Source organism: Tasmannia lanceolata, unplaced genomic scaffold, assembly GCF_043159265.1.
Source record: "Tasmannia lanceolata isolate RefF3 unplaced genomic scaffold, GAP_Taslan_0.1 ptg000037l, whole genome shotgun sequence".
Taxonomy (NCBI): Eukaryota; Viridiplantae; Streptophyta; class Magnoliopsida; order Canellales; family Winteraceae; genus Tasmannia; species Tasmannia lanceolata.
In genome coordinates, this window is record NW_027518714.1 from 19,793,305 (window position 1) to 19,811,175 (window position 17,871).

The 17,871-nt window shown below is 39.2% G+C and overlaps 2 long non-coding RNA genes, 1 other non-coding gene and 1 pseudogene across 3 annotated transcripts; all 4 read right to left on the bottom strand.

Moving 5' to 3' along the window:
• Window positions 1-2,142: 2,142 nt before the first annotated feature.
• LOC143862705 (uncharacterized) lies at window positions 2,143-2,655 on the bottom strand. Its single transcript, XR_013240437.1, has 2 exons — window positions 2,483-2,655; window positions 2,143-2,408 (listed from the first exon to the last, which is right to left on the bottom strand). It is a non-coding gene; the product is annotated as an uncharacterized LOC143862705 (long non-coding RNA).
• Window positions 2,656-9,078: 6,423 nt separating this feature from the next.
• On the bottom strand, window positions 9,079-9,166 carry LOC143862756 (U6 spliceosomal RNA; annotated as a pseudogene).
• Window positions 9,167-11,486: 2,320 nt separating this feature from the next.
• On the bottom strand, window positions 11,487-12,207 carry LOC143859958 (uncharacterized). Its single transcript, XR_013239528.1, has 2 exons — window positions 12,021-12,207; window positions 11,487-11,944 (listed from the first exon to the last, which is right to left on the bottom strand). It is a non-coding gene; the product is annotated as an uncharacterized LOC143859958 (long non-coding RNA).
• Window positions 12,208-13,801: 1,594 nt separating this feature from the next.
• LOC143862746 (U6 spliceosomal RNA) lies at window positions 13,802-13,909 on the bottom strand. The gene has a single exon (XR_013240463.1). It is a non-coding gene; the product is annotated as a U6 spliceosomal RNA (small nuclear RNA).
• Window positions 13,910-17,871: the final 3,962 nt, after the last annotated feature.

Below are 17,871 nucleotides of genomic sequence, written 5' to 3' on the forward strand. Positions count from 1 at the left end.
CGTGTGGTAATTGGTAAACTCTAACCATAACTTATATTTATGCTTTTGATTGAACAAGGATTAATAAATGCACTTGATTGAAATATATAAATCCTAGTTGTATTATAATGTCTATTTGAACAAGGGTTAGTAATTGTGCATGATTAGAATGTCTAAACCCTAGCTTTCATTAATATATCTATTTGAACAAAGGGAAACAAAGAATTTTAAGGGAAACTACTCTTCCAGGATGCTCTTACAGTCTTCTAATTTCTTCTTCTACCAACCTTACTCAAAACCTATAAAGCAAAGCACAAAACCAAAAACATCATCATCCATAGAGATAAAACATAACTCTCACCAAGAAAAATATAAGGCAAAAGAAAGATGAGAATGAGGGGTGGAGAAGGAAAAACAAAAAACTAAAATTACAAAGGATAAATGATATTGTTCTCATTTCTTGCATCTTCTTTTCTACTTGTCCTTAATTTAATGCTTGTTTAATAACTCTCCAACAGTTTGTAAATAGAGAATGAACTTTATTTCAGATATGTCCTGTTAAATTGGAATAACTGATAGCTTAGCGATAGTAGTGGGTGAAAATTAACAAAACCCCTTCTTATTACAACTTTAATACATACTCTCTTTCTTGACAGCAATAATTGTCTGCAACTGTGTTACAAAAAATCCATTGCGCTGTTCTTCTGTGCTTAAGAGTAGGCATAGCAACACTGGCAGATCGTCTTCAACCTTTCTTTGAAGCACTCTCTTCATTAAGAATTCAAGTAACTTTGCTTTCTCATTCTCTGGTATAGTGTCCGCGCACTTCACTTCTCTTAATCAATTATCTGAGTAACTTTTGTTGGTCATTTGGTTGTACAAGCCTTGCTTTAGCCATAGAAAAACGTTAAAGGGGTGAATTTATCCTCAAGAGTAAAGGGGGTGAATTTATCCTCAAGCAATGAAGATGCAAAAGCCAGCCTCAAAATGGCTAGCCAATCCCAATTTACGTACATGTAATCTTACGGAAATTGTTGGGACCCGGGTAGAACTCACCCTCAAAATCTAGCCAATAAGGGGTGGCCAAATCCTTATAAGCCCATCCACATCTCTTAACTTTTCCGATGTGAGATCTTGCTTTTGCCTGGAACTTCGAACTCCCAACAATCTCGCCCCTCCACGCGGTGACAACATGGGAACAACGAGATCTTCTCCAAGGGAATTCCACCATCCTCGGAGGCACACCGGGGTTACCGAGATCTTCCCCAAGGGGCTTTTTCGTCCTCGGAAGGTACACCGGGGTTACCACGCCCTAGCTCTGATACCTTTTGTTGGGATCCGGGTAAAACTCACCCTTAAAAGCTAGCCATTAAGGAAAGGATGCCCAAATCCTTATAAGACCATCCACATCTCTTAACTTATCCGATGTGGGATCTTGCTTTTGCATGGTAACCCCCAACAGAAATGTTTTGCCTTGTTGCTTTTTCCTGATTAAGTTGGATCGAATTGGATCTCATCATTTGTCTTTACGAAGATCACAATGGTCTCCATTAAGTCAGAATATGGTTTATGGGAGAGGACCTCTTGGTGATTTTCTTTAACTGAGATAGACTTAAAGCTTAAGTAAGCAAAGTGAAAGAGGTATCATTTTGGGGGTAAATGTACTTTTGGATTGCCCTGCTGGAATGGCCATCTTATTCTTATTCCAATAGATTCCGGCATTTGGTTCAAAAAACATGAACAGAAACAGGGAGGCAGAATTGACACCGAGGCGAAATTAAAAGGGAGAAATATGGCAAATCTGTTTCCTGTCCCCAAGAGGTAGTTTTCTAATTCCACCCTGCCAGAAAGGAATTTTCATTAGAGATCCATTAAATTAATTTTTTTATGTTAATTTTTTCCATTCTGTTTAGATGTGAAACAGAATATCTGGTAATCCAAACATAAGTTTAGGCTTGAGTATTTATATTAGTGAATGGGAGTGCAAATCAATTATTAAGGTTGGTACCGCTAGCACGGTACTTGACGGTCAGGCACCATTTAAAAACTCGCGCCTTATATACCCGTACAAAATGGCTGCAATCCGCATCCTAAATTTTGAACTATATAGTTAGCATTGCGTAAAGAAACAACGAGAAGAATTCAACGCAGAGGCGAATAGGGTAGAGAAGTTGAGAAATCCCCAACCTTGTATAAGCTACTTATTTCTTTATTAATAGTAAAATGTAGTCATATCTGGTAACATGGATAAGAAGCTCATGCATGTCAGTTCGAGCAACAACAGCCGACACTATAACCAGAAATAGTGCATTTTCCACTTTTGTAACCCCTTTGGACGCACTGTGGGTTGCAAAGGGAGGGAGGAGTACATCCACTTTCACCAATACATACTAGCCCCTCCGGCATCACCACTTCTTCGGCTGCCTCCACTGTCAAATTAAAGGAAATTAGTTTTACAAGAGGCCATTGCATAGAAGAGAGAAAGAGGGAGAGAGAGGTTTACCTGACACGGAAGATGTGATGAAAAGCATGAGCATAAGGGCCACAGAGAGTCGTTTCATTAAATCGAAGGAAGCCATTTTTTAGAAACAATGGCTCTTGCCAACAACTTAATGATTTTTTTATAGTGGAAGAAGGAGAATCGTTTAGATATCATTTTACCACCTTGGAGATTTTGTTGGTTTTGCATTAAAAATGATTGTTATTTTTAGAGGGTTAAAAATGATTGCATTAAAAATTATGTGGTTACATCGAGTGGAGATTCGCCGCATTCTTTTCGCCCGTTTCGGAAGTGATAGAGACGAAGACCTTTTAAAACCAGGCAAGTAATCTTTTACCTTTTTAATGTGTCCATTGCAATTGAGGAAGGAAAATAACTTTTAAGTGCTCGCTAGGTGCAAATTATTCTGTGGGCCCATTCGAACCCAACGTGGTTACTCTCCACTGAAGCATTGCTACTTTTGGTAATCAACTTCCTTATTGGCTGACTAACTAGAGAACTAGCTGTAACACAATGAAACCCGGTGTTGTTATAAAAACAAGGGAGTGCGGATATTAATTACTTCCCTACACAATCCCTTCTTTATGGAGTAACCGACCATGATCTAATGCATAGGTGGGACATGTAGTGGGTGATCACAACCATTGATCTGATGGACCATCTCAGGATGATCGTACGGGTCCAATTCTGACGCAGAATATAGATCTAATTATCAAAATTGAGATGCCCAAAAATCAACAACTTAAAAACATCTTTTCTTCAATGGTCTAGAGTCATCCATGAGAATGGGATCGAAGGCCAACAATACCTATTATTGGACTTAAAATTAAATGTAACTTTGAGGCTCACAATTGGTTGTCATAATCTTAAATGAACGAGGAACCCACCAAACATATCTTGGATGCGTCAAAACATTGTGACCCTTTGGGGTTTATTGGATGGTCATTACTTTCCACGGAATGAGTTTTCTCGACAGAACCTTAATTGAGGCTTGATGGATCAAGGGTCTAGGATCATCCGATCAACGTGTTCTCAACATCTCATGGCTCAACTGAGATCATGCACAATATGGTGGGACCCACCATTTTACACTTCATGTCTTGATGGGGTTGGGCCCATTATTTTACACCATGTATAGTGTGGGCCAAATATATGATTCATATGATCTTCAACATTCTTCAAGGAAGAAAAGTGATGAATTTGAAACAAGAATTGTTGGGTTATTTTCAAAAATATCAATTTAAAATTACAAGTATTGCTGGATTTATTCAAGAAAAATGATTGGGTATATTTAGTAAGTATTTTGATTTCTTATTAAGGTCATGGGTTCAAGTCTCAAGAGCATTACTTTTGTGCTATGTCTCCTCATTCTGGGTGATCTCAACCGTTGACAAGAAATTCCATCCAATGGTTCAAATTGGTTCTTCCAAAAAGAAACTACACCTAAGAGACACCACAAAAGTTCAAATTTCAAAGTGGTGCTGATAGTTACATCTATTGGATGAAAGGGTGGAAGAAATAAAGGAGAGTAAGGGTTATGTCTTAAGAGCCACCTACAATTTATTTTGGATATTATCCTATTGTAAGTGATGCGCCTTGTCCTTAATTTTATTATTATCATATTTTTATTCCTCTCTTCAATTTTATTCCTCCCGTCATTTTTCAATTTCTTTCACTGGGCTACTAGCAAAGGTGATTCGACTTAGGAGAGCTCGATCTCTTTTCTCACTTCTAAAGCGTATGAAAGGGATAGTGGGCTTGATGTGGATGATAGTGTAGTAGACCACAACCAAGCCACTTCATCTGGCATGACGAATTCTTCAAATAGTTCAGGCTCAACTATGAATGCGAGTGCATCATCAAGCTCCCCAACCATGTGTGTGCAAAGACATTCGACAAATGAGTCATACTCGAGAGATGGTGGGTCCATTGTAACAGTGAAGGCTACTTAGAAAGAAGATACGGTGAGATTAAAGTTCATGGTGCGGATGGGTTATTTTCACTTGTTTGAGGAAATTAGGAAGAGGTTCAAATTACCTACTGGGGCATTCCAACTCAAGTATCTAGACGATGAAGAAGAGTGGGTGATTTTGGCGAGCGACTCTGATTTGCAGGAGTGCATTGAGATATTGGAGTCTGTTGGGTCTCATAGTGTTAAGCTTCTCGTTCGTGATTTGACTTCTACTGAAAGTAGCTCTGCGAGTCGTAATTACTTGATGACTGGATCATGACAGGGGGAGGCTCACAAGTTGTAGCCTTGGGCACATGCCCTCGCAGAATTCAGAGTTTCGACTTGTGTATCTGTTGTCTGTACTTTAGAATTTTTTCATTTGGATACAATTTCAGGACAAGTCTTACAGGGGGGTTACAGTCGAGGAGGAGTGGGGTGGAGGGTGAAACCCCATACATAGTATGTATGTACACCTAGAGATTTTTAATGCTAGTTTTTTTCTGTTTTAAGGTGCTACTACTGGTTCTTCAGGGTGCTATGTCCATTGTACATCCAGTGTGTACAGTGCTGCTTTATATACTTAATAAAAGCAGTGATCAATGGGATTTTTGGCTATAGATGTAAATGTTCTGTAGTCACTTCTTGGAAGAATGAAAATCTTCTTGCATATTTGCATTCCCCTTGTTAAGGAACAAACCATATTTTAGGCATTACATTTTTTGTAATTACTCAGATAATTACATTCAATTCTACTGTCAGATTAAATATCTTAGTGTTTTTAGCAGGTCATTTTCAGCTATCTTTTGGGGAAATTGTTTTTGTAAAATATTGAAGATTTCCACTAGTCTTTGCTTATCTTACAATTAGGGGTGTAAACGAGCCGAGCCGAGCCGAGCTTGGCCAGGCTCGGCTCGGCTCGTTAAGCTCAAAGGCTAGGCTCGGGCTCGAACCAGGCTCGGCTCGGCTCGGCTCGGTCAGGCTCGGCTAGGCTCGCGAGCCGCTCGCGAGCCTATCAAGCTTGGGTTATATTCTGGAATATATATCAAATGGACGGTTTGGATTATCAAAGCAAAGCCTAAATAATAAAAAAAAAAGGTAATCATTAAGGAAAAAGCAAAGTAATCATTACGGAAAAAGCAAAATAATAGCTGCATAAGTTTTAAATGAAAAATTACCAAAAAATGGTAGAGAGTTATTACAATTACCAAAAAAATACAACTAAAAGGTACTAACTTATGACAATTACGGAAAAAAGTCATGATTGCGAAAAAAAAGTAATGATTATACCTCCGATTGTACTTATATCTATATTATATTTACGACTATTTATATTATATTTAGAATACTTTTATACGGGTTTTTCTCGACGAGCTTTAACGAGCCGAGCCGAGCCTGGCCTAATTCGGGCTCGGCTCGTTAAGCTTAACGAGCCTAGCAAGCCGGCTCGGCTCGGCTCGTTAAGGATTCGAGCCGAGCTTTTTTCGAGCCGAGCTCGAGCGAGCTTCCGAACCCGCCAAAATTGACACCCTTACTTACAATCAAGCCTAATTAGTGTTTATATATAACACTCAAGAGGATAAACATAGAAACTAGTATCACAAGATTTATGGAAAGAGATTTGACAATATATGAGAAGATAATCTCAATACCTAATAAGGGTGTCAATTTTGGCTCGGGCTCGGAAGCTCGCTCGAGCTCGGCTCGAAAAAAGCTCGGCTCGAATCCTTAACGAGCCGAGCCGAGCCCGAGTTTAGGCCAGGCTCGGCTCGGCTCGGCTCGTTAAGGCTCGTTAAGAATTTAATATGTTTAAATATATATATTATATATTAATATATACACTAAAAGGGTTGTCTAGGGAGTGAAAGGGGGAGGCAAAATATGTCACTTCTTTTTTGGAACCCCATTTGTTACTTGGACCACGCCCCTAGTGTAAAAAGAGTAGTAAAAAAACACTAGATAGGGCTGTCCAGGAAAAATGAGGGGTGTAAAATTAATATAATTCGAGTTCGATAAGGCTCGCGAGCCGCTCACGAGCCTGACCGAGCCGAGCCGAGCCGAGTCTGGTTCGAGCTCGAGCCGAGCCTGGCTTTTGAGCTTAACGAGCCGAGTCGAGCCTGGCCAAGCTCGGCTCAGCTCGGCTTGTTTACACCCCTAATACCTAATCTACCCTACCTACATAACCTTCCCCAATTAATCCAAATCAAATCTTGAAAGATGTGATTTTATTCTACCTAATCAAACCATAGTTGCATAATCTAACCTATCTAACATGCCCCCTCAAACGTATATGGATTGAAAATCAATATACGTTTGATTACAATGAATATCCCAAAAAAAAATGTAAAAATTTGCCAATTTTGTTGCACGTTGTCACGATTGATGTCTGGTTGATGTATGTTGCCAATATTGTTGAAGATGATGGCCAATTGTTGTTGAAGAATGTGTCGCATTAAAAGGTGAGCCGCGAAGAACTTCAATGAACTGGATTGGACTCAAGCCTGAATGGGCGAGTCATTAGGCCGATTAGAATATCGAACCTTCTGAAAATGGGTCACAATGGACCAATGCCGGAATGGGCAAGAAATGTGTCACAATGGACGAATGCCGGAATGGATAAGAAATGGCCTCTATGGGCAAAAGAAAGTTTCAATGGGCAGACTTCACAGGTCAACTTGAGATACCGATCCTTATGAAAGAGAGAAATTGCTCTCTCAGGCACGAACCTCAAGGAGAGAGGCCCCTCAACTGAGTAGAGCTCCTAGTTCGGGCACGCACCACAAAGAGGCACTTCAACCGAAATAGGCGAAAGACAAAAATATAAAGAAAGAGATGAAAGAAATAGAAGTGAAAGCGACAAATAGCAGCTAGGAATGGTGGCAACAATAATCGACGAAAAATTGGACATTGGAAAAAAGTGTGCAAATATCAAATATGTGTTTTGAAAATGCAAATCCCTTTTTTTTTTTTTGTGAAGGTGTTGAGAGCAAAATAAGGAGACCGTGTAATTGGCACAAGATGATGAGAGAGGCGCATTCAAGAAGATGAGGGGTTATTGAAGGCAACAAAGAAAGTCTTGAAAATTAGATAGGAAAAGAATGCAAGGAAATTGAACAAGAATGCTAAGGAATTATGCTAAGGATGCAAGGAGATTGAAACTAATGAAGCTGGTAAGGAAGGCACTACTAGTGGTGTTAATTTGAGAAAGAGAATGTGGGAGCAATGGTGGCCGGGCGGACGGCTAGATCGGCCGTCCGCCGGAGAGAGCAGCTATTTGTCTTGTGGTCACTCCAAGATCAGTGGCTTTGATAACATGTAAAATATTGAAGATTTCCACTAGTCTTTGCTTATCTTACCAATAAGTTAGATTATGCAACTATGGTTTGATTAGGTAGAATAAAATCACATCTTCCAAGATTTGGTTTGGATTAATTGGGGAAGGTTATGTAGGCAGGCTAGATTAGGTATTGAGATTATCTTCTCATATCTTGTCAAATCTCTTTCCATAAATCTTGTGATACTAGTTTCTATGTTTATCCTCTTGAGTGTTCTATATAAACACTCATTAGGCTTGATTGTAAGATAAGCAAAGACTAGTGGAAGATTTGATTTTATTCTACCTAATCAAACCATAGTTGCAATCTAACTTTTTGGTGAGATCTCACATGTTCTAACAGTTTTGAACAAGCATTGTACTTGTTAATAGAAATGAGAGTGTTCTGCATGTGTGTGGTATTGGGTCCTATCTGTGATTGATCTGAACCATCCATTTGATATGCCTTGCTCTCAATCTTGTATGACCCCAAATCAATGACAATAATCCATTCATAACATCTAATAATGTGTGTAATTTGTTTGCGAATGTGAACGATTGCCTATATGTAATATTTGATTGTCCATTTTGACGCAAAAATTACACATTATTATATGTTAGATTGGATTAGTTGCACAATTTTTGGGCTATGGGAGATCCAAAAGACTAACCTATTATGTGAATGATTTGATAAATCAACAGCGGGACCCATGGATCAAGGCGCGGAGTCTTGTGCTGGCTGAAGATTAACAAAGGGAAATCTTTTTCTTTTTTTTTTGAAAAAAATTCCAATTAAAAACACTGTAATTCCATATAATCAACTTTTTTGGGCATTGATAAATTCGCCCCCTATCCAGTCCACTTTCATCCCTTTTGACGCCGATTTAACGGCAAAAGCCAACTTTCATGTAAGTGCCGGTTTCCGCATGATTATTGAGGCGAGAATGAGAAGCCTTGCCGAAGATGCCCTAATATTCCATGAAAAAAATTTCTCTGTTGCCAAACATGGCCAGAAAAATATTCAACGTCTGAAATGTGCTAAAATATTTAGTATATATGGTCTTATTAGATTTTGTTTTTGGGAAATGATATCTCCCACCCCCCTCCCCCATCTAACGTTATCCGTTAACTTTCGAGGCAAGGAAAAACATTAAAAGGGGTGAATTTATCCTGAAGCAGTGAACCATTCTCACGAAAACGTTGAAGGGGGGATCTTATCCGTCAGAGGGGGGAATATCATTTCCCTTGTTTTTTTGTAGGTAAGCTGGGATTTATTACAAAAATTTTCAAAAATGATTCTCAAGTACTAAATGGGATAAAATTTTGATAGGAGAACTTAATAAAAGGTAACGAATTTGGATCTTACTATTACAGGTTTTTATCTTCTCTGTATCGTTCCAATTTTATCGGATGTCTCCGAAGAGACACTTTTAGCACGAAAGCAATAAGTTATAAACCACAAGAGTTCATGTGAATTAATCGATGTGGGACTATCTTCCTAACCCCAAGTGACCTTAATACCCTTCTATTAATGTTGTCCTTTTATGCAGTTAAGAGGGTATTCCTGTCAACTAATTTCGTCTCTCTCTCTCCACCCAAAATATTAAAAGTAAAGGGAACCCACCCTCCATCCAAAATATTAAAAGGTGAAGGCAATGATATCTACACACTCTTATTTTGATAATGACACTCCTCACTTTATTGAACACTTTCTAATTGATTGTGCTAGCTCTCGGAGACTTGATAGAGTTATATCCATAATTTCCATAGGGAAATGTTATCAGCACAACCATATTTTGATAGTGCCTCTAATCTTTTTGAGTGCACTCAAAAGACCCCCTCCTCTGTCAAGTATTTTGTGCCCGCCAACCCTCTCCTCTGTCACTACCACCGCCAGCATAGGCTGGCGCTGTGTCAAACAAACGCTGTCCACTAATTATCTCCACTCACTTCTCTTGCAAAATCTACCAACACCCCTTTCAATCCTTTATTTTAGCCCGACACAACCTTTGAACCACCAGTTCATGCAAAAACCACCCCCATTATCCGTTAACCAAACCCGAGACCCTCCATGCATCTTCCTTCATACTCCTTTTCTTGATTCAGAAGAGCTCTAGATCTTCCAAAAGTTTGTGGGAAGGCCCATAGAACTTCTTTGTCAATTAATAGTCTTCTTTGCATTAGGCAATTATACTATCCTGCATTTTGGTCAGGTATCTATTGTACTTAGGTAATTTAGAATGCAGAACTAGAAACCCTAGACATGTTTTGTTGCATGAAATCGAAAGGAAAATAGGAGCCTAGTCTGGTCATCTCAATACGAAGGAGATTGCCTAGGATCTTGTTTTCTTTATTATTACTAATGAGAAATAAATACTCACCAGTCTGTTCTCCAACATGATTCCTAGTTTATTGAGGCTTTAGCTAATCTGGAGCGCTCTTGTCCGCGGACCATTAAAATCATGGGCTAGTGTAGCTACACTAATTCAGTCTTGCAAATTCTCATTACATTTTTCTTATCCAAGTTCTCCAAATAAGTTTACATGGGATTTGCTAGCCAATTTCGTGGAAACCTATTTCGTGGCTAGCTTTTGCATGTCAGAAGAGCCAAACATGTTGACTTTTTGGCAGATTTTATCTTATTCATTTAATTCATCTGAGGTGGCTGTTCTCACATGCAAAAGCCAGCCGCGAAATGGCTTTCCATTAAATTGGCTAGCAAACCCCAATTTACGTAATGTAATCTTATAGAAATTGTTGGGATGCAGGTAGAACTCGCCCTTAAAAGCCAATCATTAAGGGAAGGGTGCCCAAATCCTTATAAGTCCATCCACATCTCTTAACTTTTTCTAATGTGGGATCTTGCTTTTGCGTGGAACTCCGAACTCCCAACAATCTCGCCCCTCCATGAGGCGACAACGTGGGAACTACGAGATCTTCTCCAAGGGAAGTTCACCTTCCTCAGAGGCACACCGGGATTACCGATATCTTTCCCGAGGGACTTTTTCATCCTCGAAGGGTACACCGGGTTACCGTGCCCTAGCTTTGATGCCACGTGCTAGGACTCAGGGTAAAACTCACCCTTAAAAGCTAGCCATTAAGGGAAGGTTGCCCAAATCCTTATAAGCCCATCCACATCTCTTAGCTTTTCTGATGTGGGATCTTGCTTTTGCGTGGTACCCCCCATCAGAAAAGTTTTGTATTGTTGCTTTTTTCCGATTAAGTTGGATCGAATTGGATCTCATCATTTGTCTTAATGAAGATCATAATGTTCTCCAATAAGTCAGAATATGGTTTAGGGAGAGGACCTCTAGGTAATTATATTTAGCTGAGATAAACTTAAAGCTGAAGTAAGCAAAGTGAAAGAGGTATCATTTTGGTGGTAAATGTACTTTTGGATTGCCCCGCTGGAATGGACATCTTATTCCGATTCCAACAAATTCCGGCATTTGGTTCAAAAAAATGAAGAGAATAAGTGAGGTGGAATTGACAGCGAGGTGAAATTAAAAGGGAGAAATATGGACAAAATCTGTTTCCTTTACCCAAGAGGTAATTTTCTAATTCCACCATGTCGGAATGGAATTTTTATTATACCTCTTTTGAATTAAAATTTTATTTTAATTTTTTCCATTCTGTTTACAGGTGAAACAGAATAGGTTATCTTGATTCCAATTCCTGATTACAGTAATCCAAAGATAGGTTTAGGCTTGAGTATTTATATTAGTGAAGGGGAATGCAAATCAAGGGGCCGCAAATTAACTATGAAACCCTGTAATAAGTAAAAAGGAAATGAATAAATCATAGTGTTTACAAAGTGGCTGCAATCCCCATCCTATATTTTTAACTATATAGTTTGGACATTTCAGTAACACCAAGAGAAATTAAAGCACCATTGCGTAAAGAAACAACTAGAAGAATTCAACGTTCTGCAAAGAGGGTAGAGAAGGTGAGAAATCCGCAACCTTGTATAAGCTGCTTATTTCTTTATTAATAGTAAAATGCAGGCATATACGGTGACATTGATAAGAAGCTTAGGCCTGTCATTTTGAGCAACAGCAGCCGGCATTATAACCAGAAATCGTGCATTTTCCACTTTTGTAACCCCTTTGGACGCACTGTGGGTTGCAAAGGGAGGGGGGACTGCATCCACTTTCACCAATACATACGAGCCCCACCGGCATCACCGCTTCTTCAGCTGCATCCACTGTCAAATTAAAGGAAATTAGTTTTACATTAGGCCACTGCATAGAAGAGAGAACGAGGGAGAGAGAGAGGTATACCTAACACGGAAGATGTGATGAAAAGCATGAGCATAAGGGCCACAGAGAGTCGTTTCAATAAATCGAAGGAAGCCATTTTTCAGCAACAATGGCTTTTGCAAACAACTTAATGATTGGGGGTGAATGAAGAGGGTGTTGTCATTAAGCCATTTTTATAGTGGAAGATGGGGAATCCAATAGATTTCATTTTACCACCAATGATTGTTATTTTTAGAGGGCCATGGGACCCTGCAAATTTATCTTAGATACTTTGGGACCAAACAAACATATCTTGGATGCATCACAACATTGTGACCCTTTGGGGTTTGTTGGATGATCATAACTTTTCATGGAATGAGTTTTCTCCACAGAACCTTAATTGAGGCTTGATGGATCAAGGGTCTAGGATCATCCGATCAACGTGTTCTCAACATCTCATGGCTGGACTAATAATGCGGTTCAGATCAACTGAGATCATGCACAATATGGTGGGACCCACCATTTTACGCCTCATGTTTTGATGGGGTTGGGCCCATTATTTTACGCCATGTATAGAATGGGCCAAATATATGATTCATATGATCTCAACATTCTTCAAGGAAGAAGAGTGATGAATTTGAAACAAGAATTGCTGGGTTATTTTCAAAAATATCAATTTAAAATTACAAGTATTGCTTGATTTATTCAAGAAAAATGATTGGGTATATTTAGTAAGTATTTTGATTTCCTGTTAAGGTCATGGGCTCAAGCCTTTTGTGCTATGTCTCTTCGTTCTGCGTGATCTCAACCGTTGACAAGAAATTCCATCCAATGGTTCAAATTGTTTCTTCCAAAAAGACACTACACCTAAGAGACACCACAAAAGTTCAAATTTCAAAGTGGTGGTTGTAGTTACATCCATTGGATGAAAGGGTGCCATTGGATGAAATAAAGGAGAGTAAGGGTTGTGTCTTAAGAAGACCCATCTATTGGATGGTGTCCTAAAAGACACATCCATGAAAGGTTACGAGAAGAATTGGCGGGGGTGCATTCCTTCTAGCACTATAAATAAAGGAGTAAGTCATGAAAAAAAGGGGGAAATACTTAAAAATATACCCCTTTCCATTTCCAATTCTCTCTCATATGAAGTGTACCTTTTGACTTATCCCATGACTATATTACTTATTTTGACTTATTTATGGGCTTTTGATTCATTCTGTCTCAATGGATTGCCGCCATTGATTTCACAAGAGTGTGTCGGGCATTGTATCCTAGGGGCAGCGATTCCAAGAGCCACCTGCAATTTATTTTGGATATGATATATCGTGGAGGAATCTGCTGTCTTAAAGACAGTACCTTAAGTGGTGCGCCTTGCCCTTAATTTTATTATTATCATATTTTTTATTCCTCTCATCAATTTTTTTCCACCCGTAATTTTTCAAATTCTTTCACCGCTTTAGCCTATTTCCTCAACAAGAATTGGATTATACATGGGCAGAAACAAACCACTAGTTCTATTGCAAGAAGGGAAGGCGGCAAGGGAAGACATATAAACGCCGTCAGAGCAGACTTTCTACAGTCACAATGTTACAAAAACTGTCCACTCCCATAAATATGGTGTCATTATGCATTCCCATTATCTACTATTAGATAGAAGAAGGGGTAGAGAGGGATTTGGGAAGAAGAAATGGGCACACCTGATTTGGGACAGTTCTTAGCTGCTTCGAGTAGGAGAGGCGGTGGCCTCCAATGCTCGATCATTATCTCTGCTGGAAGTTTTTGACTGATTATATGAGCGGGTTAACTCCAGCATCAATTCAGGAAATTATAGGAATCAGATTCAGGAAATTTGTGCGTGTCATCCTTGCGCAAGGGCCATGCTAATCTTCTCTGTATCGTTCCAATTTTAGTGGAGACTTTAGCACGGAAGCAATAAGTTATAAGCCACAAGAGTTCATGTGAATTAATCGATGTGGGACTATCTTCCTAACCCCAAGTGACCTTAATACCCTTCTATTAATGTTGTCCTTTTATGCAGTTAAGAGAGCATTCCTGTCAACTAATTTCGTCTCTCTCTCTCTCCACCCAAAATATTAAAAGTAAAGGGAACCCACCCTCCATCCAAAATATTAAAAGGTGAAGGCAATGATATCTACACACTCTTATTTTGATAATGACACTCCTCACTTTATTGCACACTTTTCAATTGATTGTGCTAGCTCTCGGAGACTTCTTAGAGTTATATCCATAATTTCCATAGGGAAGTGTTATCAGCACAACCATATTTTGATAGTGCCTCTAATCTTTTTGACTGCACTCAAAAGACCCCCTCCACTGTCAAGTATTTTGTGCCCGCCAACCCTCTCCTCTGTCACTACCACCTCCAGCATAGGCTGACGCTGTGTCAAACAAACGCTGTCCACTAATTATCTCCACTCACTTCTCTTGCAAAATCTACCAACACCCCTTTCAATCCTTTATTTTAGCCCTACACAACCTTTGAACCACCAGTTCATACCAAAACCACCCCCATTATCCGTTAACCAAAGTACCAAACCCAAGACCCTCCATGCATCTTCCTTCATACTCCTTTTCTTGATTCAGAAGAGCTCTAGATCTTCCAAAAGTTTGTGGGAAGGCCCATAGAACTTCTTTGTCAATTAATAGTCTTCTTTGCATTAGGCAATTAGACTATCCTGCATTTTGGTCAGGTATTTAATGTAGTTAGGTAATTTAGAATGCAGAACTAGAAACCCTAGACATGTTTTGTTGCATGAAATCGAAAGGAAAATAGGAGCGTAGTCTGGTCATCTCAATACGAAGGAGATTGCCTAGGATCTTGTTTTCTTTATTTATTACTAATGAGAAATAAATACTCACCAGTCTGTACTCCAACATGATTCCTAGTTTATTGAGGGTTTAGCTAATCTGGAGCGCTCTTGTCCGCAGACCATTAAAATCATGGGCTAGTGTAGCTACACTAATTCAGTCTTGCAAATTCTCATTACATTTTTCTTATCCAAGTTCTCCAAATAAGTTTACATAGGATTTGCTAGCCAATTTCGTGGAAACCTATTTCGTGGCTAGCTTTTGCTTGTCAGAACAGCGTATATGTTGACTTTTTGGCAGATTTTATCTTATTCATTTAATTCATCTGAGGTGGCTGTTCTCACATGCAAAAGCCAGCCGCGAAATGGCTTTCCGTGAAATTGGCTAGCAAACCCCAATTTACTTAATGTAATCTTATAGAAATTGTTGGGACGCAGGTAGAACTCGCACTTAAAAGCCAATCATTAAGGGAAGGGTGCCCAAATCCTTATAAGCCCATCCACATCTCTTAACTTTTTCTGATGTGGGATCTTGCTTTTGCGTGGAATCCGAACTCCCAACAATCTCGCCCCTCCATGAGGCGACAACGTGGGAACTACGAGATCTTCTCCAAGGGAAGTTCACCTTCCTCAGAGGCACACCGGGATTACCAAGATCTTTCCCGAGGGACTTTTTCATCCTCGAAGGGTACACCGGGTTACCGTGCCCTAGCTTTGATGCCACGTGCTAGGACTCAGGGTAAAACTCACCCTTAAAAGCTAGCCATTAAGGGAAGGTTGCCCAAATCCTTATAAGCCCATCCACATCTCTTAGCTTTTCTGATGTGGGATCTTGCTTTTGCGTGGTACCCCCCATCAGAAAAGTTTTGTATTGTTGATTTTTTCCGATTAAGTTGGATCGAATTGGATCTCATCATTTGTCTTAATGAAGATCATAATGTTCTCCAATAAGTCAGAATATGGTTTAGGGAGAGGACCTCTAGGTAATTATATTTAGCTGAGATAAACTTGAAGATGAAGTAAGCAAAGTGAAAGAGGTATCATTTTGGTGGTAAATGTACTTTTGGATTGCCCTGCTGGAATGGACATCTTATTCCGATTCCAACAAATTCCAGAATTTGGTTCAAAAAACATGAACAGAATAAGTGAGGTGGAATTGACAGCGAGGTGAAATTAAAAGGGAGAAATATGGAAAAAATCTGTTTCCTTTACCCAAGAGGAAATTTTCTAATTCCACCATGTCGGAATGGAATTTTTATTAGAGCTCTTTTGAATTAAAATTTTATTTTAATTTTTTCCATTATGTTTACATGTGAAACAGAATAGGTTATCTTGATTCCAATTCTTGATTACAGTAATCCAAAGATAGGTTTAGGTTTGAGTATTTATAATAGTGAAAGGGAATGCAAATCAAGGGGCCGCAAATTAACTATGAAACCCTGTTATAAGTAAAAAGGAAATGAATAAATCATTGTGTTTACAAAGTGGCTGCAATCCCCATGCTATATTTTTAAGTAGAAAATTTGACAGAGGGGGGACAAAAAAATGACATAATATCAGAGGGGTCAAGTGTTTATTGAAAATTACAGAAGGGGGTCAAAACTCGGTTTACGAAAATTTGAATGACGATAATGCCCCTCTGGCAGAAACAGAGTGATTTGACTTCCAAATTAAAAAAAACATTTCAGTTTTCCCTCTTCTCTCTTCCCTCTTCTCTCATTTCGTCTGTGTTTATTTTTCGTCCTGTCCTCCGGCGATCTCTCCGGCGATCTCGACGAAGGTGAAGCACGTATAAACCTCGAAAACAGTAAACCCTACCTGGTACGTCATTTCCTTCTCTTCCTTTATTCAATCTCTTTTTTATTTTATTTTTAAAAGGAAAATCAGGTTGAGAGAGATGCAAAAGGGGGGAGGGATCCTTTTTGATGCAATCTGTTTTTTATTTTTTTCATTTCATATACATGTCAGTTACTGCATTTCCTACTACAGAGTAAAATAGTTGTAAATGCTTGTAAATGCTATTTGTTGCTGCTAGGGTTTTATGTTTTACCTTATTTTGTGAAATGGAGAAATATTATGTTGTTTTTTTATTCTAGGGTTTTATTTTGTACATTAATTTGTGAAATGGAGAGATGGGATTTCATTTCATATGTGCGTATTTTACTGCAAATCCACCTACAGAGTAAAATAGAGTTGCATGCTATTTGTTGATGCTAGGGTTTTATTTTTTACGTTAATATGTGGAATGGAGAAATGCGATTTCATTTCATGTGCATATCACTTACCGCATTTCCACCTATAGAGTAAAATAAATGCAAATGCTCGTCTGCTATTTGTTTATGGTAGGATTTTATTTTTACAATTTGTGGAGTGGAGAAATGAGATTTCATTTCATATACGATGTGGACAGAAGAAATGTTGCTATTATTATTTTTTTGTATGCTTTTCTGTGCCCGGAAGGAATGGTAATTTATATAAATGACGTGAAGTAGATGTAAACCCTTATCTGTGAACTTGGATGACCATGGTGGGCAGTTGATGACCCCTCTATGGGGACTTCTTTTACCCCATTTAAGGACCCATAACACCTTCTTCAATACCATGTCGAGGTCCCCTATATTACCCATGACAAACCCTCTTTAGGTACTAGTAACCCCACCTAGATAGCTGAAAATCCTTTTCTGTGAACTGGAGGACCATTGTGCGCAGTTGATGTGCCCTCTATGGGGACTTCTTCCACCCCATTTAAGGACCCATAACACCTTCTTCAATACCATGTGGAGACCCATGTAATGCCCTACAGAGTCCTCCACTACCTACTAGTAACCCAATATAGGTAGCTGGGAACCGTTGAGTGTGAACTTCATGACCATGGTGGCCAGTTGATGGGCCCTCTATGGGGACTTCTTCCACCCCATTTAAGGACCCATAACACCTTCTTCAATACCACGTGGAGCTCCCCTATATTGCCCATGAGAAACCCTCTTTAGGTACTAGTAACCCCACCTAGGTAGCTGAAAACTCTTATCTGTGAACTTGGGGACCACGGTGGGAAGTTGATGGGG